The 25,915-nt window shown below is 39.9% G+C and overlaps 1 protein-coding gene across 3 annotated transcripts in view; it reads left to right on the top strand.

Moving 5' to 3' along the window:
* The window catches only part of PPM1H (protein phosphatase, Mg2+/Mn2+ dependent 1H), a 278,117-nt gene that overhangs the window by 82,021 nt on the left and 170,181 nt on the right, over positions 1-25,915 (top strand). The window lies entirely within an intron of this gene.

Genomic DNA, 25,915 nt, shown 5'->3' with positions numbered 1-25,915 from the left:
GATGTAATGCAAATTTTATTGCATTAAAAATATTGTGTCAGTCAACGATATATAAAAGATTTGGGTATGATACATTAGTTAATAAATTTATCCAATAGGGCATATTGTACTTAATACATTGAGGGGGAGAAAACTTTGCAGCCACTTTTATCTGTGAGAGCTGAATATATGACATAACTTCAGAAGAGTAAGACTGTTTTTAAAATGAGGGAAATTATGAATGAATATTTTTCATTTTAGTAATTTATTTAAAAGATAGGTAGATGGGCAGGCAAAGGTGGTTCAGTGGCAGAGTTCTCGCCTGCCGTGCCAGAGGCCTGGGTTCAATGCCTGGAGCCTGCCCATGCCAGAAAAGGTAGATATCTTTTTCCATGAGGGTGATGGTCCACTGGGGAATATATCGCAAATGTGGACTGGGACTTATTTTAAAAGATGGGTCAAAGAGCAATCAAAAAGAAATCTGAAGACTCATAACAGATGGATATGAGCATATATATATATATAATCATTAGATAAACAGTTTAGGCAAGATGCTGTGCTAGGTACATGCAAATAAAAATAAGATATAGTATGCCCAACAAAATTCATGTTTTATATACAGTTTAGAGGAGTGAGGGGAAAGTACAAAAAGTGAGCAAGAGTGGTCTAATTTGGAGAAGAGCAGATTGAGGAGGAACTTCAGTGATAGAGAGGTGATGAAATGAACTTGAAGGTCAACATGAAGGACTTAAAAAGATGCTTGACATGCAAGGGACATTGAACCCAGACCAAAAATGGTTTCATCTGTTCTTAAAACATCCCCCTAAAGACTTCAGGAGAATTTTCTATTTGGACTCCCTAACAAAAAGGCATAGAAGACTCTTTTATGAACAGATTTTATCTCTTTGGGATGATTTATAGTCTTAATATGGGACTAAGTATGGTAATGGAGCAGACCATACTTTTTTAAAAAGCCACTAGGACTACTTGGGAAACAAGTGCTTGCTCTCGTGCTCAGAGTAGCCTAAGCAGCTGTCCTAGCTCCTGTTGAATACAACCTCTGTTCTTCCTCCCTCTGCTCTTAGTCAAACCAAGAAAAGAACAGAAGTTTTTCTTGCCATTTGCAGTGCCTTGGGGCCACTAAAAGGAATTTGTATTGCAAATTGAATTTCTCAAAAGAGTAGCAGCCCTTCTTCATTTATTTCTTTGTTAAATATTTGAGGGCCTTCTTTGTGCCAGCCAGTTTGCTAGGGATGCTGTGATAAATAAGCCACTCCTTCACCTTCCATCTCCACAACTCTCCCTAGCACGTACGCAGTGAACGCCTGTAACTGCTAAGGTGGGGGCAGGAACGGAGCCCGTAATTCCAGAAGATTGCCACACCTTTCAGTCTGGTTTGAAATTGCTCTAATGATCACAGACACGTTAGACTTACAGGAAGCCAATTTAAGAAAATACAGAACATAATTCTTCAGTAATTTAATATCTTAGCATAGCTGTGGAGGTGAAGTAGGTTATTATGATGAAATATTATGTGTAGAGAAATCCGCAGCTGTAAGATCTCGCCAGCTCTTGTGACCTCCCAGGCCACAACTTAATATAGGGATTGCATCACTCTTTAAAGTATAATGTTTGGTGGGATGCCAGATGCAGTGTCAAATCCTATTTGGCATCAGTTCATTTTTAAATGAAATTTAGCCTGGGACAATTCCACATCTGACCAAGATAGACTAAAAAGGATTAGATTTTACCACACACACCCCCAATCCCCCACCACCTGAAACAATAAAAAGTAAATAAAAGAGCCCAGATCAAATATATGAAGCAATGGGTTTTAGGATGCTGGACATCAGGCAGTGAAGGATGGTAGTCTCTGAGAGCTGGGAAGCAAATGGGGTGAAATCTACACTTGCCCCAGCTTCACCTGAGGTGGGGGAGAGGGCATACAGGTAAAACGAAGCAGACCCTCTGAGTTGAAGATATGGAACTGAGTCTAAGGAGGCCAAAGAGGATAGATTTCATAGAACAGACTACTGGAGAAGAGATCACTGCACTAAAAGAGAGTGCCAGAGCACTACAGAGTCCCCGACAGGTATGCAATGTTTTGATCAGTGCACCGATGTGAGGAAATTAGCTGAGCCAGAGAAGCCGCCATCCAAAAGTACCTAGTGCTCACGCAACCAAATAATACCTTTCCTTTCTACCTTGCTGCTGTTGGGAGGTACAAATGTAAGAATGTGCAATTAAATGATGAACTACTTACAACTGTTACAGTAATTTTTCTTTTTGGTACAAAGCGTCTTGTAGTTCGAAAGAATATGATGCCTGGGACTTGCTTTAAAATGATCTTGTAGTGTGATGATGTTCTAGTTTGTTAGCTGCCGGAATGCAATATACCAGGAACGGAATGGCTTTAAAAAGGGGAAATTAATAAGTTGCTAGTTTATAGTTCTAAGGCCGAGAAAATGTCTCAATTAAAACAAGTCTATAGAAATGTCCAATCAAAGGCATCCATCCAGGGAAAGAAACCTTGGGTCAAGAAAGCCAATGAAGTTCAGGGTTTCTCTCTCAAGTGAGACGGCACATGGTGAACACAGTCATAGTTTCTCTCTCAGCTGGAAGGGCACATGGCGAGCAAGGTATCCTCTGCTAGCTTTTCTCTCCTGGCTTCCGATGTCAAGAAGCCCCCCATGAGGCGTTTTCCTTCTTCATCTCTAAAGTGCTGGCTGGTGGACTCTGCTTCATCGTGCTGCAGCATTCTCTGCTATCTCCAAATCTCCTTCATTCTCCAAAATGTTTCCTCTTTTATAGGATTTCAGAAACTAATCAAGACCCACCCAAATGGGTGGAGACATGCCTCTACCTAATCCAGTTTAACAATCACTCTTGATTAAATCACATCTCCAGGGAGATAATCTGATTACAGTTTCAAACATACAGCATTGAATAGAGATTATTCTACCTTTATGAAATGGGATTTTAATTAAAACATGGCTTTTCTAGGGGACATACATTATTTCAAACCAGGACAGATGGGGTGGAAGTAGAGTCAGAGAGAAGTTTAGATGAAGCAAAATTAGATAATAACTATGTGGAGAATGGGATTAAATATTGTGAATGCTCTTGCAAATATTTGAAATTTTCTATAATGAAAAGTTTTACAGTTACTATGTAAATTTAAATTTCTTGACATGGAAAGATGTCCATGAACATATGGTTGGGTTAAATAAAATAGGACACACACACAGACACACACACACACACACATAAACATGTCTTGTAATTAATAATTTGGGATATAGATTGTGCATATCTTTCATAGGAGAGTAATTGTCTCAGATGGCAATTTATATTCTAGTTTAGATATGCTAAGCAGTCATTGTTTTGGTTTGGTAAAGGTGCTGGAATGCAATATACCAGAAATGGATCAGCTTTTATAAAGGGAATTTGTTGCATACAAGTTTACTGTTCTAAGGCTATAAATATGTCCAAATTAAAGCATCCAGAGAAAGATACCTTGGTTCAAGGAAGGCTGATCCAGGAAGGCACTTGGCTGTTACCTGCTGGTCCTTGTTCCTAGTTCATTGCTTCCAGCTTCTGATGCCAGTGGTTTTCTCTCTAAGCATCTGTAGGCCGTCACTTAGTTCCTTCAGGACACAACTCTGAGTTCTGGCTTGCTTAGCATCTACTGGGAAGGCACATGGTGATATCTGCTGGACTCTGCCCTTGTCTAGGTATCTACCGTCTCTGTCACAACTCCAAGCATCTCCAAACATCATGTTTCTGTCAGCTCTGAAGAAACTTCTTCAAGAGCCTGCATCTGAGGTTCTCCAAAATGTTTTCCCCTTTAAAGGACTCTAGTAACCTCCTTGAATGGATGGAGTCACATTTCCATCTAATTGAGAGGTCACACTCACAATTGAGTGTGTCACATCTTCATGGAAGTCATCCAGTCAAACTTCAAACCCTGAACAATAGATCTGGCCCTACAAGATTGGATCAGGATTAACACTTGGCTTTTCTGGGGTACATAATAGTTTCAAACCAGCACATACCACCCTCTGGACCCATAAAAAGACATGTTCTTTCCATATACAAAACACATTTACTCCATCACAGTATCACAAAAGCCTTTCCCTTAGTGTTACAGCTGCTTCCTTCATAGGAAACAAGCACCCTGTGCCTTACCTTTCCCTCCCCTACCCTCGCTACCATTTCTTTATTATTGGCAACCATTTTCTAGCATCAATCCCATATTTGGTAGACTCCAAACCACCACTACCCAAGCCCCCTTCCTCTGCAGCTAGACCCCAGTACAGCTCCACCAGGAGAATCTCGACTCCTCATTGGGAGTCTCCATTGCCCTAGTCAGACTTGTACGATGACTGTCCCCTCTCAGGTTTATGTGCCTGCCACCGTAATGCCCATCTCTCCCAGGAACCCCTGTTCCTATCCTGAGTAGCTTCTCAGACCTCTGATTCTGGTAGTAGTAACCACTACCAGTAGCTCACAATGCATATGATTCTTTAGCTCAGTGGAATGAGGCGAAAGTTACAAGGCAATTCCTAGCCCCTAAGTCAAAGCAACTGTCAAAGCAAATATCTTCTAGGACAGTGCTATACTCAGTGGCATCTGTTAGCCAATGGTTTGACCACCACTTGGGAGCTTGTAGAAAGGCAAACTCTAGATCTACCAGGTCAGAATCTCTCGAGAGAAGAACCCAGAAATCCATGTTTTAAGAAGTTCTCTGATTTGTAGGCACACAAAAACTTGAGGACTTTTATAAACATCAGATATCAGAATTCTAAATGTACTTGCCCATAGAAACAGGGTCATAAATTGCATTTGTTGTCATTTAGTATTGTGCTTTATCTAAGTTAAGGTTTAGATAAGTTTCCAGAAAAGCCTGTAAGTGGGTCAAACCACTATTTAATGTTGGTTTTGGTCACAGTATTTATTAATTCAATCAGTTACTTTATTCACCAACTTCTGGATTATAACCCATTAGGAATTCGTTAGTAAATTAGAATAGATTTTCATAATGCAGGATGTGAGAATTTTGTACAACTTTTATTACTTACTTATTAATTCATATTTCATGTCAATGCAGAAATGTGCTTGTTTCCTATGAAGGAAGCAGCTGTAACACTAAGGGAAAGGCTTTTGTGATACTGTGATGGAGTAAATGTGTTTTGTATATGGAAAAAACATGTCTTTTTATGGGTCCAGAGGGTGACATGCGCTGGTTTGAAACTATTATGTACCCCAGAAAAGCCATGTTTTAATCCTGATCCAATCTTGTGGGGCCAGACCTGTTGTTCAGGGTTTGAAGTTTGACTGGATGACTTCCATGGAGATGTGACACACCCAATTGTGGGTGTGACCTCTCAATTAGATGGAGATGTGACTCCACCCATTCAAGGAGGTTACTAGAGTCCTTTAAAGGGGAAAACATTTTGGAGAAACCTCAGATGTAGGCGCTTGCATGTTGCAACCAGCATGCAGTTTAGAAATGTAATGAAATAAAAATTACCTTCATGACCCTTTTTATGAAGAAAAATCCCCCATCCTGATTTCCTCTCTTATGCTGCTGGTTCCGCTATTAAATTTCATTTTCAGAACTGGATCTATTTCTTACTACATCCAGAATTCTGGGAACAATGAAATCTATTTTAGTCTCAAGATTGAAATACAGTGAGGAAGATAAACAGTTACCTCATCTCAGATCTAAGGAATGTCCAACAATTTCTGAGACTTATGTAAGTCCCTCTGGCTCCCAGGGTCGTGGTTGGGGTGGTGATGGTTTCCCACAGTTAATAAACTGCACACCCCACTCTCTCCTGATGGTAAGCTGCAGGAATAGTTCCCTGCATGGCTTTAACATTTAGTCACAGGTTCGATCCTCCCAATAAACCTTGATTAGTTCAGCTGATAACAAATCAGAGGTATTCAGGGGATTAAATGCACCCCACAATGCCTCTCAGAGCTGGGATTCCTAATCCCTGTATTTCCATTCCAATGATTGACCAAGTGGACTTCACTGCCTCTTTCTGATCGTAACTGCCAATTTTTAACTTTTTTCCTTTTCATGTTTCTCTTTTACCATTTCGGATAGTATGGTATGTAGAACGCCTAATGCTTGTGATGGGGGCCTGATTTCATAGTGCTTGTGGCTTAATAATGGTACAAGTGAACTTGTATTGAGAGTTGGTGTTGGAAGACTCCTTAGCTGGCAAGTGACAGATACCCAAGGGAAGTTTATTAAAGGCTGTTGGAGTGACCCCGACCTTCAAAAGAAAGATGGGTCTTGGGAACAGCTGATGTGGGGGCTCAAACTCCATTAAGACTTTCTTTCTTCCTCCCTGATCTCTACTCTTCTTTTACAAAGTCTGCTTCATTTCTCCTTCCCCCTCCCTTCCTCTTCTTCCCTCCTTCCTTCTCTTTTTCTCCATTTTCCATGGAAGGAGTGTAATTGGCTCACGTGGGCATCCCTGGACTAACCTACTAAGGCCAGGGAACAACTGAATGATGGAATGGAGGAGCATGGGAATGAAAGGCAGTGTCTAAAATCTCTGCCAGGTCTCTGCTGAGCACTTTACAATCCTCACAGCAACCCACATTTATAGCTAAAGAAACTGAGTCTTAGAAAAGTTGAGTTAACTTACCCAAGGTCACATACTACAAATGGCAGAGCTAGGGATACCAGTCTAAGTTGGTGATTTCCATCAAAATAATCAACTGCACTATATAACACATTTCAGTGTTTAAGAGCTTTGATGATGAAGTGCATGTGCAGCAGCTTTAGGATGGCATGGTACTTAAACTGAGTGTTGAAGGCCAGGCAGGAATTTGTCAGACAGGAGGGGAGGTTAGGTCATTTCAGGCTGAAGGAAAGGCACACATAAAGGAATTGTGTGTAGCACGAGTGCTTTCTGTAAACCAAGGCAGTTTGTTATGGCTGAGTATATAGAGATCGTGAAGGCCCTTGTGTGGTAAGCTAAGGAGTTTAAATTTGGTCCTGAGAGCTTCAGAGTCCATTGAAGGAATTTGATCCTGGGAGAGAGGTGTGCTGATTCATGATTGAGAAAGGTCAGTCTGGCCATGCTATTGGGGAAGGGACAACAACCACTTAGGAAGCTTAGGCAGTGATGCCCGGGGGACGTGTTGAGGACTGAATAAAAGCATGGAACTGGGGGATCCCATCATGATTACAAGATAGAATCTACAGGTTTAGGGATCAGATGTGAGCAAGAGAAATAAGCTAGGAAGGCAAAAATGTTTCTTGGAACTCTCAATATATCAAGATGAGAAACACCAGAAGGAAGATCATATTTGAGACAGAAGCAGAAAGCAGAAGGAAGGAGAATATGAGTATAGATTTGGGCAACTTGAATGTGTGAAACATAAAAATGGGGACATACTGAAGGCGCTCATGAAAATGGGGACATACTGAAGGGATTCAGAAGAGCAGGGCAGACACCCCTGAGATTTGTGCTGTAGATGTGAATGTGCCAATGTTTAACATTCAGATCTTAAATGAAGCCAGCCCTTTCTCTGCTGGAGATGTTCAGGGCTCATTTTACATGTCTTGCTCCCAAGTTTGTTTCCTGGTAGAGGTGCTTATAAATAAATAAATTTATTCTCTGGAATGTAGACTTATTTTCCTTGAAATCAATTGATGGGAAACCCCAGTTATAGCCTTTTAAGCGTTAAGAAACAAATAAGCAGTCTTGCAACTCGATTCATTATTCTAGTCTCTCCATGGAATATTATGGATAGAATGAGTTCATTTTTTCATCCTCTCAACTAACATTTATTTAGTGCCTACTCCCTGCTATGCTGTGGGGAATTGAGAGGAGGGAAGAAAACATAACCAAAATCAGCATACAGCATTATGATATCCACCTTTGACTAATTGAAAGGTGGCCAACCTCCTCCTTTTAATGGGTAATATTGGGCATTGTCCCAATTTGAAATGGCATTCTTGCCAGGGCCTCTGTCTCATTCAAGGGCATACAGAAAGTCCCATTGTCCTTTCTCCTTTTTGAGGCTAGGAAGATTATCAGTTCCCCCAAAATGGAACCCAGATTGGCTTTTCTGGAGCGTCAATTGGCATGTCCTTTCCAATCGAAAGAGGGAGGCTTGAATTGTTAACTGACCTTTGCCCAGCATCTGAGTACAAAGGTAAGAATGTCTGATAGATAACAACCACTTTTCAAAGGCTACTTGGTAAATTGTTCAGCCTTTAATCTGGGCACAAAATGACTTTCTCTTTAAATTGACGCAGAGGTGAAGATTTTCTAAAGCAGATTATTTTCCATTAGTTTTTTTTTTCCTAAGTGAAGCAGTGGGGAGTATTAATTATTATTATTATTATTGTACATTTGCAGTAATACTATCCTTGCCTTGGAAAAAGCACATTGGTGTGCTAAAACCATGTGCTACGTCATGTCCCTTCTTGTAATACCTGTGTTCCATTTACAGGCTGTTGTACAACTAAGTATAAAAACATCATTTGTGTGAGCACATTTCATCTTTTAAAACCTCAGTTGCTATGAGCAAACGCCAGAATGGTTTGCCTAAGACATTTGACAAAACCATTTTGCTTATGACATTGATGGGACCAAGAAGATGAGGATAATGATAAACTTTTCTCATGTTTAGGATTACAAGCATTAGCCTGGTTATTAGATGTAAAGCATTTTACCCAGTCCTGCTTTCCGCCTGCATTAACGTTGTAAATGTTTTACCTTTTTAACCCTTACAGTTCCCTTCTGAAGAAAGTACTGCCAAAATCCCCGTGTTGCAGATGAGAAACTGAGGCATAGGGAGACGAAGTGACTTGCTAAAAGTTACACAGATATACACAGATAGGCAGTGACTGATGCAGGATTTACACCTGAGGAGTCTGGTTCCAGAGTCTCTGTGCTCCTGTCTGCTATGCCAAACTACCTCCCAAATTTCTAACAGAGAGAGAAACCTGAATGTCTAGCCTGCCTGTGTTCCCTGTTCTGTTGCAAATGCCGTCTGTGTGTTTTGGCAGCACAGCCAGCGTGTTTGGGGATAGGGAGACGAGTGGCCTCCACCTCTTATATAAGCATTGGTAATACATTTCTTAAGACATTTTCTAAGGTGGGGATTGAGAATGCCCAGGTAAGGGCTTTCCTTTTCTTAGCACCAGACAATCCTCTGATGTATCGAGTTTCTCCTTTTGGTAACTTTAAGGTTTAAAAGGAAAATATCAAGAGCCCAAGATTGTCTGGTTCTTTCTGTATCCCACAGTAAGGGAAAAGCCAAGAATTGTGACTGGGGTTTTTAAGTAATCTGCTGCTTAGAAACATATGTATTGTTATTTGATGTGTGCTGAGATGAGAGCACTTTTTCCTTGTCCTTTGGTGTTTCATTTTATTAGTTTCAGGCTTTGTAATAATTGTGATTTAAATACACATTTGAAATTGGCTTTCACTTTGTTTTAAAAAGCATATTTCTCTCAAATTGCTAATATTATCAATATAGCTGGTAAATAAAGAAAGGAAACCTTATCTTTAGAAATGTAGTTCAAGCGTGTTAATTTTTTTTCTTGATTACCAGTTAACTGCCAACCTACAAACAAGTAAATTGTTCCAAACCTACAATAGTATTTCTCTGCCTTTTTTAATACAAAATTTCAAAACTTGATATCCTCTTAAAATAGGCGATTATTTTAATTTCGCTTGGCCTAAACAAAGCAGCACCGCAGGCTTGTATGGGAATTGCTCCAGAATCTGACAGGGGACAGACTTCCTTATTTAGATAACTTGGACATTGGCGATACTAATGGTTTTGCCAAGAGGAGAGGAGAATAATTGGAAGGAAATACCCAAAGGCAGGACTCTGGTTTTTATCTTTACTAAGTTGAAAGTTCATTTCCAAACAGCCAATATAAAGAGAAAACATTGATGTTTATGTGGAGAGATCACAGCACATATTGTCTATTGATCATTAGTGTTTGTTTTTTAATCCTTAGTTATTTAGTTGGGTTGAATGAGTTAGATAGAAACTAATGATGGCCCCCAAATGCTAGCAGTAAAGTTCAAGGCTAAATGTTACTCATAATGCCAAGAGGTACCTCAAGTTCTATGCAAACTTGCATTCTCTCCTTTGTTTCACTCGTGGATCACGTGTAACCATAGTGGAATTGCCAATATTCAACTGTTTTTGACCTACATTAACAGTTTCAGAGAGTTCAGCCTAACCAGGGGTCAGTCAACTTCTTCTGTAAAGGACTGTCTAGATAGTAAATATTTTTGGCTTTGAAAGCCAGACAATCTCTGTCGAAACTGCTAATGCTACCATTGTAGCACAAAAGCCACCACAGACAAGGTGTAAATGAAAGTATGTGTCTGTGTTCCAATACAAACCTTATTTATGAACACTGAAATTTGAATTTCATATATTTTTATATGTCATGAAATATTCGTTTTCTTTTTTTTTTTTTTAACTAAAAATGTAAAGGCCCTTTTTAGCTTGCGAACCATGCTAAAACAAATGGTCTCATTTGACCTGCACTGAAGTTGAACTCACCTGCCACTGTCCTTGTAATTTCTGGTACCTTTGTAACTTTCTGTTCACTGACCTAAAACCAATCTCATTATCTCACCCCTAAGAACTAACCCCTCACCCCCTGTTTCAGGCTGATGAAAGCAGATGCCATGAAATGGGTTGGCTTAAACAATGGGAATTTACTAGCTTACAGTTTGAGGCCAAGAAAATGTCCAAAACAAGTCATCATGAAAGCAATGCTTTCTTCCCAAAGACCAGCTGTAGTGTGGCTCCTCCCCACATATCAAGGCATGTTGGGACATCTTCTGGTCTTTCCCTTCTCTTCCAGGTTTCGCTCCCTCCCTCTCCCACCCCTTCTCCTCCCCCTCTCCCTCTGTCTTCCATTTATAAAAGACTCCAGTAATAGGATTAAGACCTACCCTGAATGAGGTGGGTCATACCTTAACTGAAGTAACCTCATCAAAAGGGCCTACTTACAATGGGTTTACATCCACAGGAATGGATTAGACTTAAGAACATGTTTTTCTGCAATATATACAACCTCAAACCACCATACCCCTGCTACGTTATCCCAAAACTTGTTTCCTATTCGCATCTCTTTTCATAGCCAGTGGTATCTCCTTCTTCATTTGGAAGCCTGGGAGTCATCCTCTATATCTACCCTCTCCTCCACTACAATGTTCAGAAGATTTTAGGATGACTTCTCAGTTCATTCTGCCTCCTATCAAATCCATCTCTTCACCTCCACCCAGAACTATTGCTTGGTTCATGACCTCTCTGTCACCTGGACTATTGAAAGAGACCCTACCTGAGTTCTTTGCATTGGTCATTTATCCTCTACAATCCATCTTCTATTGAGCCACTAATTTTACTGAAACAATTTTTATCATATTAGTCCCTTGTCTAAACAAACATAAACTCCTCCCACTGGTTATAGACCCTATAGGATAAAGTTCCTATAGAATTTCATGACCTAGTTCTGATGTAGCTCCCTCACCAAGTCTATGCTTAGGTCCCACTAAACCTCTCTTAATAGCTCTGACATCACGCTGTATTTTCACAGGCTATTATTGTAGCTGGAGAGCCTTTCCTAGTCCTTTCCCCGAATATTGATTTCCTCCTTCAAGATATCGAGGTCAAATGATATCTCATTCATCTATCACACTTTCCATGATTCTCCTTTTGCAGAGCTGTCTCCTTCTCTGCGTTCTCATATTCTTGTGATACACTTCAGTTGTGGCATACATCCCGGCAAGCTGCAGTTATCTGTAAGAAGGCCTTCCTACTGTAGATGAGCATGAGCTCCTTGAGAGCAGAAACCATATTCTGGTCTTCTTGGCTTTTCTCTACTCAGTTACACAATAATTATTTTTATATTAATTATTCAATCAATATACACTATGTATCTGATAATTTTCTTGGTTTACTCATAAAGCCATAGAAAACTCATTGCAGGGTTGTGGACTCAGCTGCCTATAGCAACAGAGTGGTCACTTATATGGCAGAGTGGACTGAGTAAGGACTGGGTTGAACTAGCAAGGATATGCGCTGTCTCATGGAGCAGTCTCCCCTCAGCTCCAGGTGTCACAGGAGTATGACAGGTATGTAGCCAAATATATTACATTACAATAGAAATGAGGAAAATCAGATTTTTAATATAAATATCCCAAATTTTTAAACTTGGCCACTCATTCACCTTTAAAAAACATTTTCTGGACAAAAAAATGTATAAATATCAACCTGTCCTTGGGCTTAACATGATCCTTTGAGAACTGAGTTTCAGCCCCTGTAGGTCACATCCCTCATTGGCCATAAACAGGGTCTGGGGGCCAGAAGGTGGATGACTGTGACTGAGCAACGGACCTACATGTGCCTTGTCCTAGCCAGGTTTATTCTGCCTCCACTACTATGCTGCCTTTTCCTTGAAATGGTCCTTAGTCACATTCCATATTCACCATGTGAATCCAAACAGAGAATTCCATTTCATACTCTCCTTTTTCCTCCCTGCTAACACAGGGCCGTCTGTTAACTGAGTCAGTTGGGATGACCTTCCTGCTTTGCCTCCCACCTGGAGGTGGGAAACATCCTGTGAGAAGCCATGATGCTGGATGGATGTTCTGGCTAGCCATCCAGCTGCTTTTGCTGATGGCTGTTATCAAAGGATTAGCTTCCTAGGCAGAGCTGTGGCCTTTCAGTCACCAAATAATGAGAGGTTATTTTCTCCCTTGAAGCTAGGAATTAAGTTGTTCTTATTTCCAGCCTGTCTGGATGGTCAATAACCACTTCAAAGAACCACATGAAACACTGCCTAAGTTACCTAGGAAAAGAAATTTTAATAATTCATAGCTGTACTTGAGCTTCCATAAATAATTTATTCTGCATAATAGCATTTTGCTGTTTGCTTCTCAATCATATGTGAATCAGCAAATATCTCGGTACACCTGAAAGCCTTTATAAAAGAGCTCTTCTAAACTGGAATAATTACTGCCATCTGAGCAGTATTAATACTTGTGTATAAACTTTTTAGTCTAAACTTCTCAGGACTTTATTTCCTTTAAAAACAAAGCAACAGGAGAGGATTGTGGGGAGAAGACAGAATAGGAAGCTCTAGGAATCAGTGCCTCTACCAAAACAATCATTGAACTGGCAAGAACTGTTTGAATCAACTATTTTGGGACTCTGCCATCTAGTGGAACATTGTACAGCATCCCCAGAGGAGCTGGAAAAAGAAGCTAGTAAATTGTAATAAATATTGGCAAATTTCACCCTCCATGCAGTGGACCCTGGTGCAACTAGCTAGTGCTAGGATGGGTTCTAAGGACCTAGTCCTTCAAAATCCTGAGGTGTGAGGTCTGATTGATGATCAGTGACCAGTTCTCAACAAAAAATTAGAAAATACATGAAGAAGTAACTTCAGGAAAGAAGTAACTTGCCAGAAACCATTCCTGAATGAATTCATACATTGGAACTATTAGTCATTAAATTACCTGACTTAAATATGTTCATTCAGCTAAAGGAAACTATATAGAGAGAACTAAAAGAAATTAAGAAGACATTCTCCGAACAAAATAAGGAGACGGGAGTTATCAAAAAGAAAACAAATTTTGGTGCTTCAAAGTACAGTAATTGAAGTGAAAAACTCATTAGATGTATTCAACAGCAGATTTGAATAGACGGTAGATAGGATAGGATAATTAAAATTATCCAGCGTAAAGAACAGAAAGAAAAAATAATGAGGAAAAAGGAACAGAAGCTGATGGATCTATGGTGACACCGTCAAATATACCAACATATACATCATTGGAGTCCCAGAAGAACAGGAAAAAGAGAAAAGACAGAAAAAATATTTGAAGAAATAATGGCCCCAAACTTCCCAAAATGATGAAAGATGCAAAGTATACTTTTGAGAAGTACAATGAATTCTAAGCAAGATAGACACCAAAAGATCAACTCCAAGGCACATTTTAGCAAAATTGTCAAGGTGTAAGCAGGATTTTTAGAGCAGCAAGAGAGAATCTAATTGTCATGTACAAGGGATTCCCCCAATAAAACCAACAGATTTCTCATCAGAAGCCATGGAATCCAAAGACAGTGCAGGGTCATATTTGTCCTTAAAGAAGAAGAAGGGAAAAAAAAAAAAACCAACCCTGTCAACTAACAGTTCTATATCAAGCAAAATTATCATTCAAAAATAGAGAAATTAAGACATTTACAGATAAAAGCTGAAAGAGCTCAAATCTGAAGACCTGCCCTACAAAAAAATGCTGAAAGGTAGTTTTTCAGGCTGAAATAGAAAGATACTGCAAGTAACTCTAAGCCATAAGAAAGTCTAAGAAGAAATAAAAAAACTCTGGTAAAGGTAACTGCATAGATAAATAAAATCCTGTATTATTGCACTTATGGTTTATAACTACAAAGCTGGGCCTGAGAATCAGGCCCCCAAGGGGGAGCAAATCCTCTCTAAAAGCCCTTTTGGCCACCCCTGAGCAGGACTTCAGGGGCCTGGGGCCAAAGGGACATCTTTGGATGCTGCCAAAGAGTATTGAAATTGCAGAGTCCTCAGTGTCTCTAGATGAGGCAGTGTTTGCAGTAAACTACAAATCAGAAATTCATCTTCTACAAAAAGACTTTTAAAAGAAAATCAGAGTTCATCTAAACAGAACCTGCCCAACTGTGACATCTGTTTGGAACAACTCAATCTGGATAATTACTGAAGGTGGTATCCTAGGCACCAGAACTCTAATTCAACTGCACACCAGCACATAGGATGGCTGTTCACATTCACATGACTGGGACATCATTATATGAAAAAATAAATGAACAGGGGGCACTCAGGGGCTTATGTGGAAGAAGTGGCAGAAAGATTTTAAGAGTGGCGGGATGGGGTAGATTGTAACATAATATTTTTGCATTTTCCAATACACTAAACCCTTCCAACATTGTCAGCAATTATGCATGTTCCTAAATATACTCTCTCAAATCTATAAAAATACCAAAAATTTATCCCTAAACCTCCCTTTAAGATTAACGGGATTGAACTCTTTCAGGGGGGAATTGAAACAGGATAAAATAGGACACCTGTAAGCCCCTGACTTCCTGTTCAGCTCTGAAAGAGTTAACAGACAACTCTGAGTCCCTTGTTTCTTATCTAGCTTCAAAGAAACAGAGCTGCAAATACAGAGCTGCAAACCTCAGCTGTAAACTTCCTGTGTCAAAAATTTCCCTAAAGCTCCCAAACCACCCCAAACCATAAAAGCTTGTAAAATTCTAGCCCCTAAGCAAACTCGTAGTTAACAATAGGATGCATAGGGTAATAAAGATTGTTAACCATTTACCCAAGGACAAATTTCAGGTATGTGACAACAAACCAGGGATTCTGCTAGCTGTCTCCTACAACAAAGAAGGTATCTAGTATTCAAAGGTTACTATGTAAACCTGCCACTGGTAAAGCATTCCTATAAAACAAGCTGGCTCACTCCACTTAGTGCATGTTAACCCTTGGACCTATGTTAACCTTTCTAATGTGTACTCTCTTTTTAATAAGCTTTACTACTTTACTAAAAATAAATATTAAGTTTCAAGTTTGCAGTTCTAAGGCCATAAAAATGCCCAACAAAAGCAATCCAGAAAAAGATACCTTGAATCAAGAAAAGCCAATCTGGGAACAGTTGTGGCTGGCATCTGCTGGTTTTTTGGCTTCTGGTTTCAAACAGCTTCCCTGGGGATGTTTGTTTCTGCATCTCCAAGCATCTCTGTCTGTGTCAGCTCTGAGATTTTTCCAAAATGGTTCTGTTGTGGGGCGCACCAAAAGAGAGACCACACAAGTCAAAGCAATTTGCAAGCCAATTAGGAGTCTTGATTAGCCGGCCAGCAAATGCCTCAGAAACTCAAGAAGAAGGAATCAGAGAGAGCCCTGAGGAGTTCTCAAGGGAGGCTTATAAAGGTAAAAACCACAAGTGTATCCACAGAAGCAGGAAAAAGGACATTATCTTTTTGAGCCACATTTTGGTTTGCAGCTGTAAGCAAGCAATCTTATCTACAGAACCAGAGAAATGCCATTTGCTCTTGCACAATACATCTCATTCTTTTTCTTTCTTAACAATGATTATTGTTCAATTTTTAACTCTTGGGAGCTTCCTGCCCTGAATCTTGTGACTCCGGATACCTTCTTCTTGCTAGGGCCTGATTTATTGCCTGATTTATTGCTCCTGACCTGACCCCCCACAGTTCCCTTGTAAAGGACTCCAGTAAGTGGATCAGGGCCCACTTTGAATGGATGGAGACACATCTCCATGGAACTCACCTAATCAAAAGGTTCACAATTGGGTGAATCATGTCTCCATGGAAACAACTTAAAAAGATTCCACCCAAATAATAGGTCTGCCACCACAAAATGGCTTTTCTGGGGTACATAAGAGTTTCAAACCAGCACATTTCACCCTCTGGACCCCAAAAGGACATGTACTTTCTGTATATAAAATACATTCATTCCATCACAATATCACAAAAGCCTTAAACTATTTCAGTAATGATGCAGATACAATAAAAGTCAGAAACCGTACCAAATCTCATCGAAGTCAGCTACAGGCACAGTTTGTTCTAAGACAGAATTCTCTTGCTGTGGACATGTAAAAACTCAGAACAAGTTATCTGTGGCCAATATACAAAGAAGGAACAGTCATAGGACTAAATTCCCATTGCCATAGGGGGAGATCGGAAGGAAAACAGGTCACCAGACCCAGACACTTCCGAGAGTCTGCAGGGCAAACACTAGTAGATTTCAAACTCTGAGAGTCATTCATCCTTGGGGCCTTAGAAGGCAGCAGTCTCACCCTTTCCAAGGGCCTATACAGCAGCCCTGCTCTCTCCTAACACTGGAGTGAGAGTTGCAACCTTGAGAAACTTTGGGGAGACCACCTTTTACTGCATGCTCTATAAGCCATCAGGGTAGCACCTGGGCTCTCTCCCATCTCCAGGGCACATGTTCAACTTCCTCAGAACAATGGGGTGGCAGCAAGGCTTTCCCAAGGAATGTGCGCCACCCTTTTTGAGGTCTCAGGCACCAAAGCTCTTCCTGAACGTTGAGGAGGAAGGCCAACCCTCTGCCTTTGGGGCAAACTTACCCTCTCCAAATGCGTAGGTGGATCTGCTCTCCTGGCCTGAAGTTTCTTGACTTCAGACCTTAGCATCCATGGTTCTGTTTTCGAAGTAATTTTCCTTCAGGTTGTCCCTTTTCATCCAGACTGAGAGTGGTTCCATTTATAGGTCTTGTAAGAAATTGTTGGTTTTCCACACAGTATATTCAAATCACACCAATCAGATAATAGGATCTTCCACAAATCTTTTCTGGATAACTCCATTTCCAATTCTGGCTTTTTCTGAAATGGCTGATTGGTTCCATGTTTGGTTAAATCCTCACCTGGGACACCATTCTCTGGTGTCTCCCTTTCTGGGACCCCAGAATTTTCCAGACCATCAGTTTCTGGTTTCTTTGTACTCAAGAGTTCCAGTTCTCAGCTTATCTCTTTACTGTTGCATTTTACTATAAGCTGCAGGAGAAGCCAGGCTGTATCTTCCACATTTAGTTTGGAAATCTCTTCCGCTAAATATCCAATTCATCACTCTGAAATTCTGCCTTCCATTCAATACCAGCACTTAATTTTGCCAAATTCTCTGCCACTTTAAAATTGGAAGAGCCTTTAGCATCCATGTTTCTACCTACAGTCTTTTCAAATCAAGTCAGGACTTCTCTGTCAAGCATATCACAATTCCTCCAAAACTTTCCCCTTATCCATTTAAAAAGTCATTCCAACATGTTTGGTATTTGCAAACTGTAGCACCCGACCCTTTCTGGTACCAAAATCTGTTTTAGTTTGTTAATAGCTGCCAGAATGCAATATACCAAAAATGGAATGGCTTTTTAAAAGGGAATACATTAAGTTATAAGTTTATATTTCTAAGGACCTAACAATGTCCAACTAAGGCATCAAGGGAAAGATACCTTGACTCAAGAAAGGTCATTTTGGGAAGACCGTGTTTTCTAGTTTTCTAGCTGCTAGAATGCAATACACCAGAAATGGAATTGCTTTTAAAAAGGTGGAATTTATGAAGTTGCAAGTTTATAGTTCTAAGGCCATGGTAATGTCTAAATTAAAGTAAGGCTATAGAAGTGTCCGGTCTAAGGCATCCAGGGAAAGATACCTTGGTTCAAAAAGGCTGATGATGTTCAGGGTTTCTCTCTCAACTGGAAAGGTGCATAGCAATCATGGTGATGTCTATTAGCTTTCTCTCTAGACTTGTTTCATGAAACTCCCCCAGGGACATTTTCTTTCCTCATCTCCACAGGTCTCTGGCTGCATGGGCTCTGTGGTTCTTGTCATTGGGAATCTTTCTCCAAAATGCTTCCTCTTTTAAAATATTCCTGTAAACTAATCAAGATCCACCTGGAATAGGTGGAGTCACATCTCCATCTAATCAAAAGTTAATACCCACAATTGGGTGTGTCACATCTCCATGGAGATAATCCAGTCAAAAGATTCCAAACCTACATTTTTGAAAAGGGATTAAAAGAAATGGTTGCTCCCACAAGATTGGATCAGGATTAAAGCATAGCTTTGCTAGGGTGCATAATCCTTCAAAACCAGCACACCATGGTTGGCATCTGCTGGTCTTTTGGTTCCTAGTTTCAAACAGCTTCCCTGGGGGCATTTTCTTTCTGCATTAAAAAGCTCTGTCAGCTCTGAGCTTTTTCCAAAATGATTCCCTCTTAAAGGACTCCAGTAAACGGATTAGGACCCACCTTGAATGGGCAGAGATATCTCCATGGAAACCACCTAATCAAAAGGTCCCACCCACAATTGGGTGAATCACATCTCCATGGAAACAACTTAATCAATAAGATCCTATCCAAACAATAGGTCTGCATCCACAAGATTGGATTAGGAAAAGGATGTAGTTATTCAGGGATACATAGCACTTTCAAACCAGCATACCATATAGCTGATAAGTGTTTAATACCCAGAATATATAAAGAACTCCTACAACTCAACAACAAAGGACAACCCAATTTAATAATAGGTCAAGGATTTAAATAGGCAGAACTCCTTAGTTCTTAGGAGAACTAAGAAGATATTCAAATGTCCAGTAAGTATATGAAGAGATCCTCAACATCTTTAGCAATTAAAGGAATGCAAATTAAAACCACAATGAGATACCACTTACACCCACAAGGATAGCTATTAAAAAATCTGAAAATAATAAGTTCTAGCAAGGATGTGGAGATAATAGGATCCCTCTACATTGTTGGCAGGAATGTAAATTGGTACAACCGCTATGGAAAACAGTTTGACAGTTCCTCAGAAAATTAAACATAGAATTATCATATGATCCAGTGATTTCACTCCTTGGTATATACCCCAAAGAATTGATAGCAGGGATTTAGACAGTTATTTGCACACCAGTGTTCATCACAGCATTAATCACAATTGCTTCCAAAAGTGGAAGCCATCCAAGTATTCATCAACAGATGAATGGAAAAACAAAATGTGGTTCATCTATAAAATGGAATATTATCCAGCCATAAAAAGAAGTGCTAGTATATGGTACAATGTGGATGAACCTTGAAGACATGTTGAGTGAAATAGCCAGATACAACAGGACAAATATTATACGATTTCTTTAATTTAAAATACTAAGAATTAGGGTGGTGCGACAGTGGCTCAGTGGCAGAATTCTTGCCTGCCATGCCGGAGACCTGGATTTGATTCCCAGTGCCTGCTCATGCAAAAAAACAAAAACAAAAACAAAATACATACATATACACACTAAGAATAAGCAAAGTCATAGCAGCAGAAAGCAGAATTGTGGTTAATGGGGTAGGGGATGAGGGAATGGGCAGTTATTACTAAACAAGTATAAGTTATGGTTTGGGATGATGAAAATAATCTGGAAATAGTGATGAAAGTTACTCAGTATTGTAAATGTACTGAATGTCAAAAAGATTGTCCATTTAAAACAGTTAAAGCAATTTTTATGTTATGTATATTTTAACATAATTAAAAATAAATAAAATTAATTTTTACTTTTTTTTTTTTGCATGGGCAGGTACCGGGAACCTGGGTCTCCAGCATGGTAGGCGACAACTCTGCCACTGCGTCACCATCGCCCACAGTAAAATAAATTTTTAAAAAGACAAAGCAACACAGCACTAACCAAACAAATAATAAACAAAACAAAATTTTCTATTTGGTCTTTATCTGTGGTGTTATCTATAGACCTGGGATCTGAGAAGCCCTGGTATCCCAGAAATGGGTATCTGCAAGCAAATCTGGATAGGAATCTAGGAGCCCCACATTCCTTACTATGTAGGTGCTTTCTTAGGAAAATACCTATTACATATATCGTTTGAATGTTTCAACAACTTTGAGAGGTGGGCTTAGAGGAGTGATGGGTCTTACCCAAGGTCCCTGTCCTGAGAAGTGTCACATATTGATATGTGACTTGAGGACTGTGGATGCCTAGAGATGGCCATGCATCCTTGACGGTGGCAGAGGGATGCTGTTAGAAAGGGGTGGGAGATTTCCTCTAACTCACATGGCTGAGTGATGTCCCCAGGTTCCAAACCTGGGGCAGCTAGCTTTGGATTTTATATTTTAAGCTTGCCATGTGCCAATCCTGCTATATCATTTGATCCTCACAACTCTTCTATGATGGGAAGGGACTATTTTTATCCCCATTGTAGAGGGGAAAGTAACTTGCCCAAGAACACAGCTAGAGCTGTCATTAGCAGAGACTGAGTTCAAGGTCTTTTTGAATATTGTCCATGTTCCTGATTTCTGTACTCTGCTGGGGGAGGGCAAGCTTATATTTAATGTCTTGACACCTGCCAAGTGTTTTCCACAGTAAATGGCACATGAGAATCCTTCAATAAATGTCAATCATGACTGTCCATTCTTGACTGACCAACTGCCATCTATAAATCTTTTTGTAAAAGGTTCCATTGTGGCCTTTGTGACCAGGGCTTACCACTTGAGAATACTTACTTTGTATTTAGTAATAGATAATAGGCACTATGGGTGCCCTATTATCAAATGAGTGTTGTTGGAGTCAAGTTGATAGGCAGGTAAGAAGGAAGATTACTTAAGAATTTAACAGTTGCAAATAAAAGCAGGACTTCTCTGCTGGAATTCAAGCAGAGTAGATTTTTAAAAACTCTGTGACTAGAGTATTTCACAAACAGAAAGAAAATGGGTTTTCTAAATGTTTGTCTATAGCATGGAACCAATCGCTTGCTCTTTTTGATTACTTTCTGCTATGGCTGTTATGTCACAGTCATGTGCAGTCTTGGTATTTAGGTTATAGCTTCAAGCTGTGTCTGATACGTACATAAGATTTTTGACTTCCAACTCCTTCAAATTCTGCATGTATTTACTTTTATGGGGGGAAACCGTATTATGTTTTGGTTCCATTGAATGTTGTCAGGTTAGAGCAGTGCATAAGTGAATTTCACTTTGCCAGTTCTTTCTCTATCAGAACAGATGGTATCATGTTCTAAGAATTGAAAGAACTGAGTATAATGCTTCCAAATTGCAGAGACAGTAGCTGTAGTTCCCCTTTCCAGTAACTTAGATCATTCATCCCTCAACATCTCTCCCCCCTGAATTTTTATCCTAATGTGAAAATTAACTGAATCTTCCATTTAGATAACTAAAATACACACACGGCTATACACACAGCATACACACATATCTGAGCAATTAGTAGAATTTAAACCTTGAAGTACAACTAAATAAACTGAGTTTTGCAGAAGTGCAGTTGACCAAATAAATTCTCTACCACTTTGGCTATGACTCCTCTTTTAAAAGGGTAGCTACCTCATAAATTTGATGAAGATTAAATGTTAATTCATTCAAAATGCTTACAACAGTCCCTGGCATATCATGCTCAATAAATGCAAGAAACTGTCATCACTCCATATCTAGGAAGTAGCAGAGTTGGTTTCTGACTGATTTCATTTATTGAAAATTTATTGAGCACCAGTTATGTGCTATGTTCGATGATATAGCCCATACTATTACCACCATGTTTTGGCACCAATTTAATTTTAAAGGAGATATTTTCCCTTCTTTGTAGGAAATTGGAAAATAACTTCATCAAAGGTATGATCATTTATGGCCCACCAGCATTTTGTTTTTAGGCATAAGTGGGTGTTGTTTAGACATAGTGCTCATTTTATAGTCTTTCCTGCTGATCTCAAGATAGTACTGACTTCTTGCTGGAGCAAAAGTTAAGTGAGTGTAACTACTGATAATAGCTGTGGTTACATTTAAATAAATTGTTGAATCTCTTAACCACATGATGTTTCTCAACTTGGGAAAAAAAGTTTTCTCAGTTTACTTTTAGAGGAACTAAAGGTTTCATTTACATTTACTAAATAAAACATTTGCCTTTGAAGAGCTAAATAAAATACTTAAATTGCTAGAGATTAAGCTTTTAAAGCCAAAGTAAATTTAGAGGAATCTGATCTTTCTGTTAAAGCTATGCGAAGTAAGGCATTTGAAATAATATAAATATGGGAAAAGAGTTGTGTTTTAAAAAATGGCAGTGGCTTTAAATTAATATGCTTTTATCACCCAGATAATAATCAGATATCTGACCAAATATGCTTCCAGGGTTGGGGCTGCTGTCTTCCCACTAGGTTGACGTTTCTGACTTTTTGATATTTCGTGAGCATCATCCACAACTATATTCAAAATGCATAAGGTCACCAGTGATAGCTGTTTCATGGTTCTCTGACTTTGATGAGTCATTGCAGTACAGCCCTCTGGACCAAATGCCCAGTAGATGCACAATAGGAAAATAAAGCAACCTGAGAGCTGAAGGAGAACTCAGACCTCACATCTTGAGGTTACATTGCCGTATTTAGCTGTATGACCTTGTGCAAGTCACAGTCTTCCAGCGCCCCTAGTTTTTCAAACATAAAGTATGGGGGTTGTGCATTTGAAGTCCTCTTCCTGAAGTTACATGAACTGCTTACTGAAGAGGTAGGAGGTAAATAGAACACTTGAAGGAGACGGTGATTCGTTATTTATGTTATTATAGTAGGTTTGTTGACAGGTGGAAAACAGCAGTACCAGCTGAATCGGCCTGGCATGTAGCTATTGGAGATGGAGATGGGGGATTTTAGTTTTTCTTGTTAAAAACACCTGACCGCAGTACAAATTTGGGTGTCAGTGGTCAGAGTGATGCCAAGTTCCAGAAATAGTAGTTAGCATCCCGTACGGAGGAGCACGTGGAGGGGAAGGCTTTCATGAACTGGACTTCCCAGCCAGTCCTCCGCTTCCACTTTCCTTAAGGAAGACGCTCTTTGGGAGTTCATGGTGCTGTAACATCACGCTCCAGTAAGCAGCCCACCCAAGTATTTTGCTTGGGAAGTCACTACCAGTGACTGAGAAGAGGTTCTCCTCTTCTCCCACCTCTGCCTAGCTTGGTTCTCCAAGGATAGGCATGAAAGGAATACTCCAGACAAACATCCATTTTGTATTAATGAGCATCAGCTGCAAACCCCTAGTGACTGGGCCCAGGTTGAGCACAGCTTCTGTTCTCTAGGGACAGCAGATCTGAACCATCCCTGGGGCCTTGTCTAGATCCCTCCAGGCAAAGAAGCCAGGGAAGCAAAGGAGAGAACTCCTCCTTCTTTCAGGTCTGACACAGCTGCGAGTTTCCACACAGTCCCGCTCAGTCTGCCACAGACTGAGTCCCTGTGGCTTAGCAGGAGAGGTTGGGCGGGGGTCAAGGCAAGCCTCATTGCGAATCTCAGCTGCATCCCACCCCGATGGAGGAACCTGGGCTAAGTGTGGTATTGGTCATTGTCCTGCAGGTCACCTCATTATGTCCTCCAGAATGCCATTTTCTTAAGCCATATGAAGATGTCTCCCTCTAGAGGACAGAGTAGGGAAGGGCAGGGAAATAGATCTTGAACGCTTCACCCACCACAAACTCCCGAGAGTGTGTGATAAACACGGAAGGCAGATCTGACCCCACAGGGGTCAGCGAGGATTCCTACCCTCTTACCTGGGCCCCCAAAACCAGTCATTTTCAAACTTTGTAAGCAAGTTTTTTTTTTAAGTGAAGTCTTATAAAAACTGTATTATGTAAAATGGCTAAAAGAAAATTAAGGAGTGAAATTATTTAAAATATGATGATGTTGATATTTGAAAGAAGAAAAAAACCCAGCAAGAGGAATGAAGTTGTTTTCATTAATACAGAAATTTGAAATAGGGAAGATAATAAGTGACTAAGTTCTTTTTCTTAGAACATACAGACAAGTAGTTCCAGGTGGTAATAATTTTTATTTGTGTTCTAACAGTTCTTGCAATTAAGGGATGCAGTTGAAAAGATTGAAGGCATATTATTTGAAAGCTGGCCAGAATATATAGATTAGTATGTATTTGTTCACATGCAGCAAACGTATAGGAATGAACTTTTAAATTGTTGCCTTTTTTTTTTTTTTTTTTTTTTTTTTCACATGAACAGGCACCGGGAATCAAACCCAGATCTCTGGCATGGCAGGCAAGAATTCTACCTGCTGAGCAACCATCGTACCACCCAAATTATTGCCATTTTTAAAAGATGTATACACATTTAAAAAATAAATTTGAAGTAAATATTGAAACATCAGAGACCCATCCATAGAATCCCAGGGTTCATCAGAAGACTGCTAGAAATACTCTCTTGTAGAGTTTGTGGCCTTCAGTTCTCAGTTCGCTCTCCATTTCCTCTTAGGTTGCGGCATGTATGTGTTGGCTTAGGGATGGTTCTACTAAAAGCTATTTGATGTGAAAACTGGTGAAACCTGAATAAGGTCTGTGTAGTCTGGTTGGGAGTGTTTTTCTGATGTCAGTGTTCCGATTTTGATGTTGTGACAGTTATGTAAGAGGGTTCCACTGCGGGAGGCTGGGTGAAGGTTGCATGGGATGCTTTGTGCTTTTTTTTTTTTTTTCCAATTTACTGTGAGTTTATCATTATTTCACACTAATACACTAAAGTAAAAGTCACTGGAAAACAGCCAACTTTTGCTTCCCTGTGTGGAAGGGGCACAGCCAGATTCCAGAGCAGTGCATGCAGCACACTTAGCCAGTGGATTTCCGTTTATTTTACTTTTTAAAAGCACCTTTTCTTTCCTTGCTGAGTTCTGTATACTCCGCACTTACTCTGTCACCTGCTGTGATACTTGACACTGTGGAAGTTTGGGGAAGAAAGCACTTCTTCCAAGAACAAGTCAAGGAGAACATCCTTTTGGGAAATCTAATCTAGCTGCCGCTTCATTACTTAATAGGCAAACAGTGCTGCAACACAAGAGTTCATTCTGCAGTCACCTGTTTCAGAATAAGATATGTGAATGACATAGCATCTTTTCCTGAAGCATTTCTAGGTTCAAAACGGGTAGTAATTAGGGCAGTGCCATCTCAGCATGCCATGACGTCATGATTATCTGCTTGGGTGTGTAAAGCCAAGTGCCCTCTAATCCAGTGTGACACTGCACGTGATGAGTATTTTTCTACAGCGGGAGTGATAAAGGATTAATTGAAAGGGAGTGAACCCCTGATAAACCTTTACACACTTCCCTGTGTGTAAAATAAAAGTGGGCCCAGCAGTAGTGAAATATGGTTTTCTGTTCCCTTGGATTTTACAGTGTGCTGTAAATTACTGCCTTGTACTTTGATAAGATTGATGGTAGTTTTGCTCTTTATCACTCGGACAAACTATCAGTCTTCACTGTAATTGCCAAAAAGTTCCAGTTCCAAATTAAACCAAAAGAGTGACTGTCTTGTGTGTTTTGACTAGGGCAGATTAGGGTGTTGATCACATCTTTTAGACACCTGTGAAGGTGAAC

This window comes from Tamandua tetradactyla, chromosome 7 (assembly GCF_023851605.1).
Source record: "Tamandua tetradactyla isolate mTamTet1 chromosome 7, mTamTet1.pri, whole genome shotgun sequence".
NCBI lineage: Eukaryota > Metazoa > Chordata > Mammalia > Pilosa > Myrmecophagidae > Tamandua > Tamandua tetradactyla.
The sequence above is the reverse complement of the archived record's forward strand: the minus strand, read 5'-3'. Positions and strand labels throughout refer to the sequence as shown.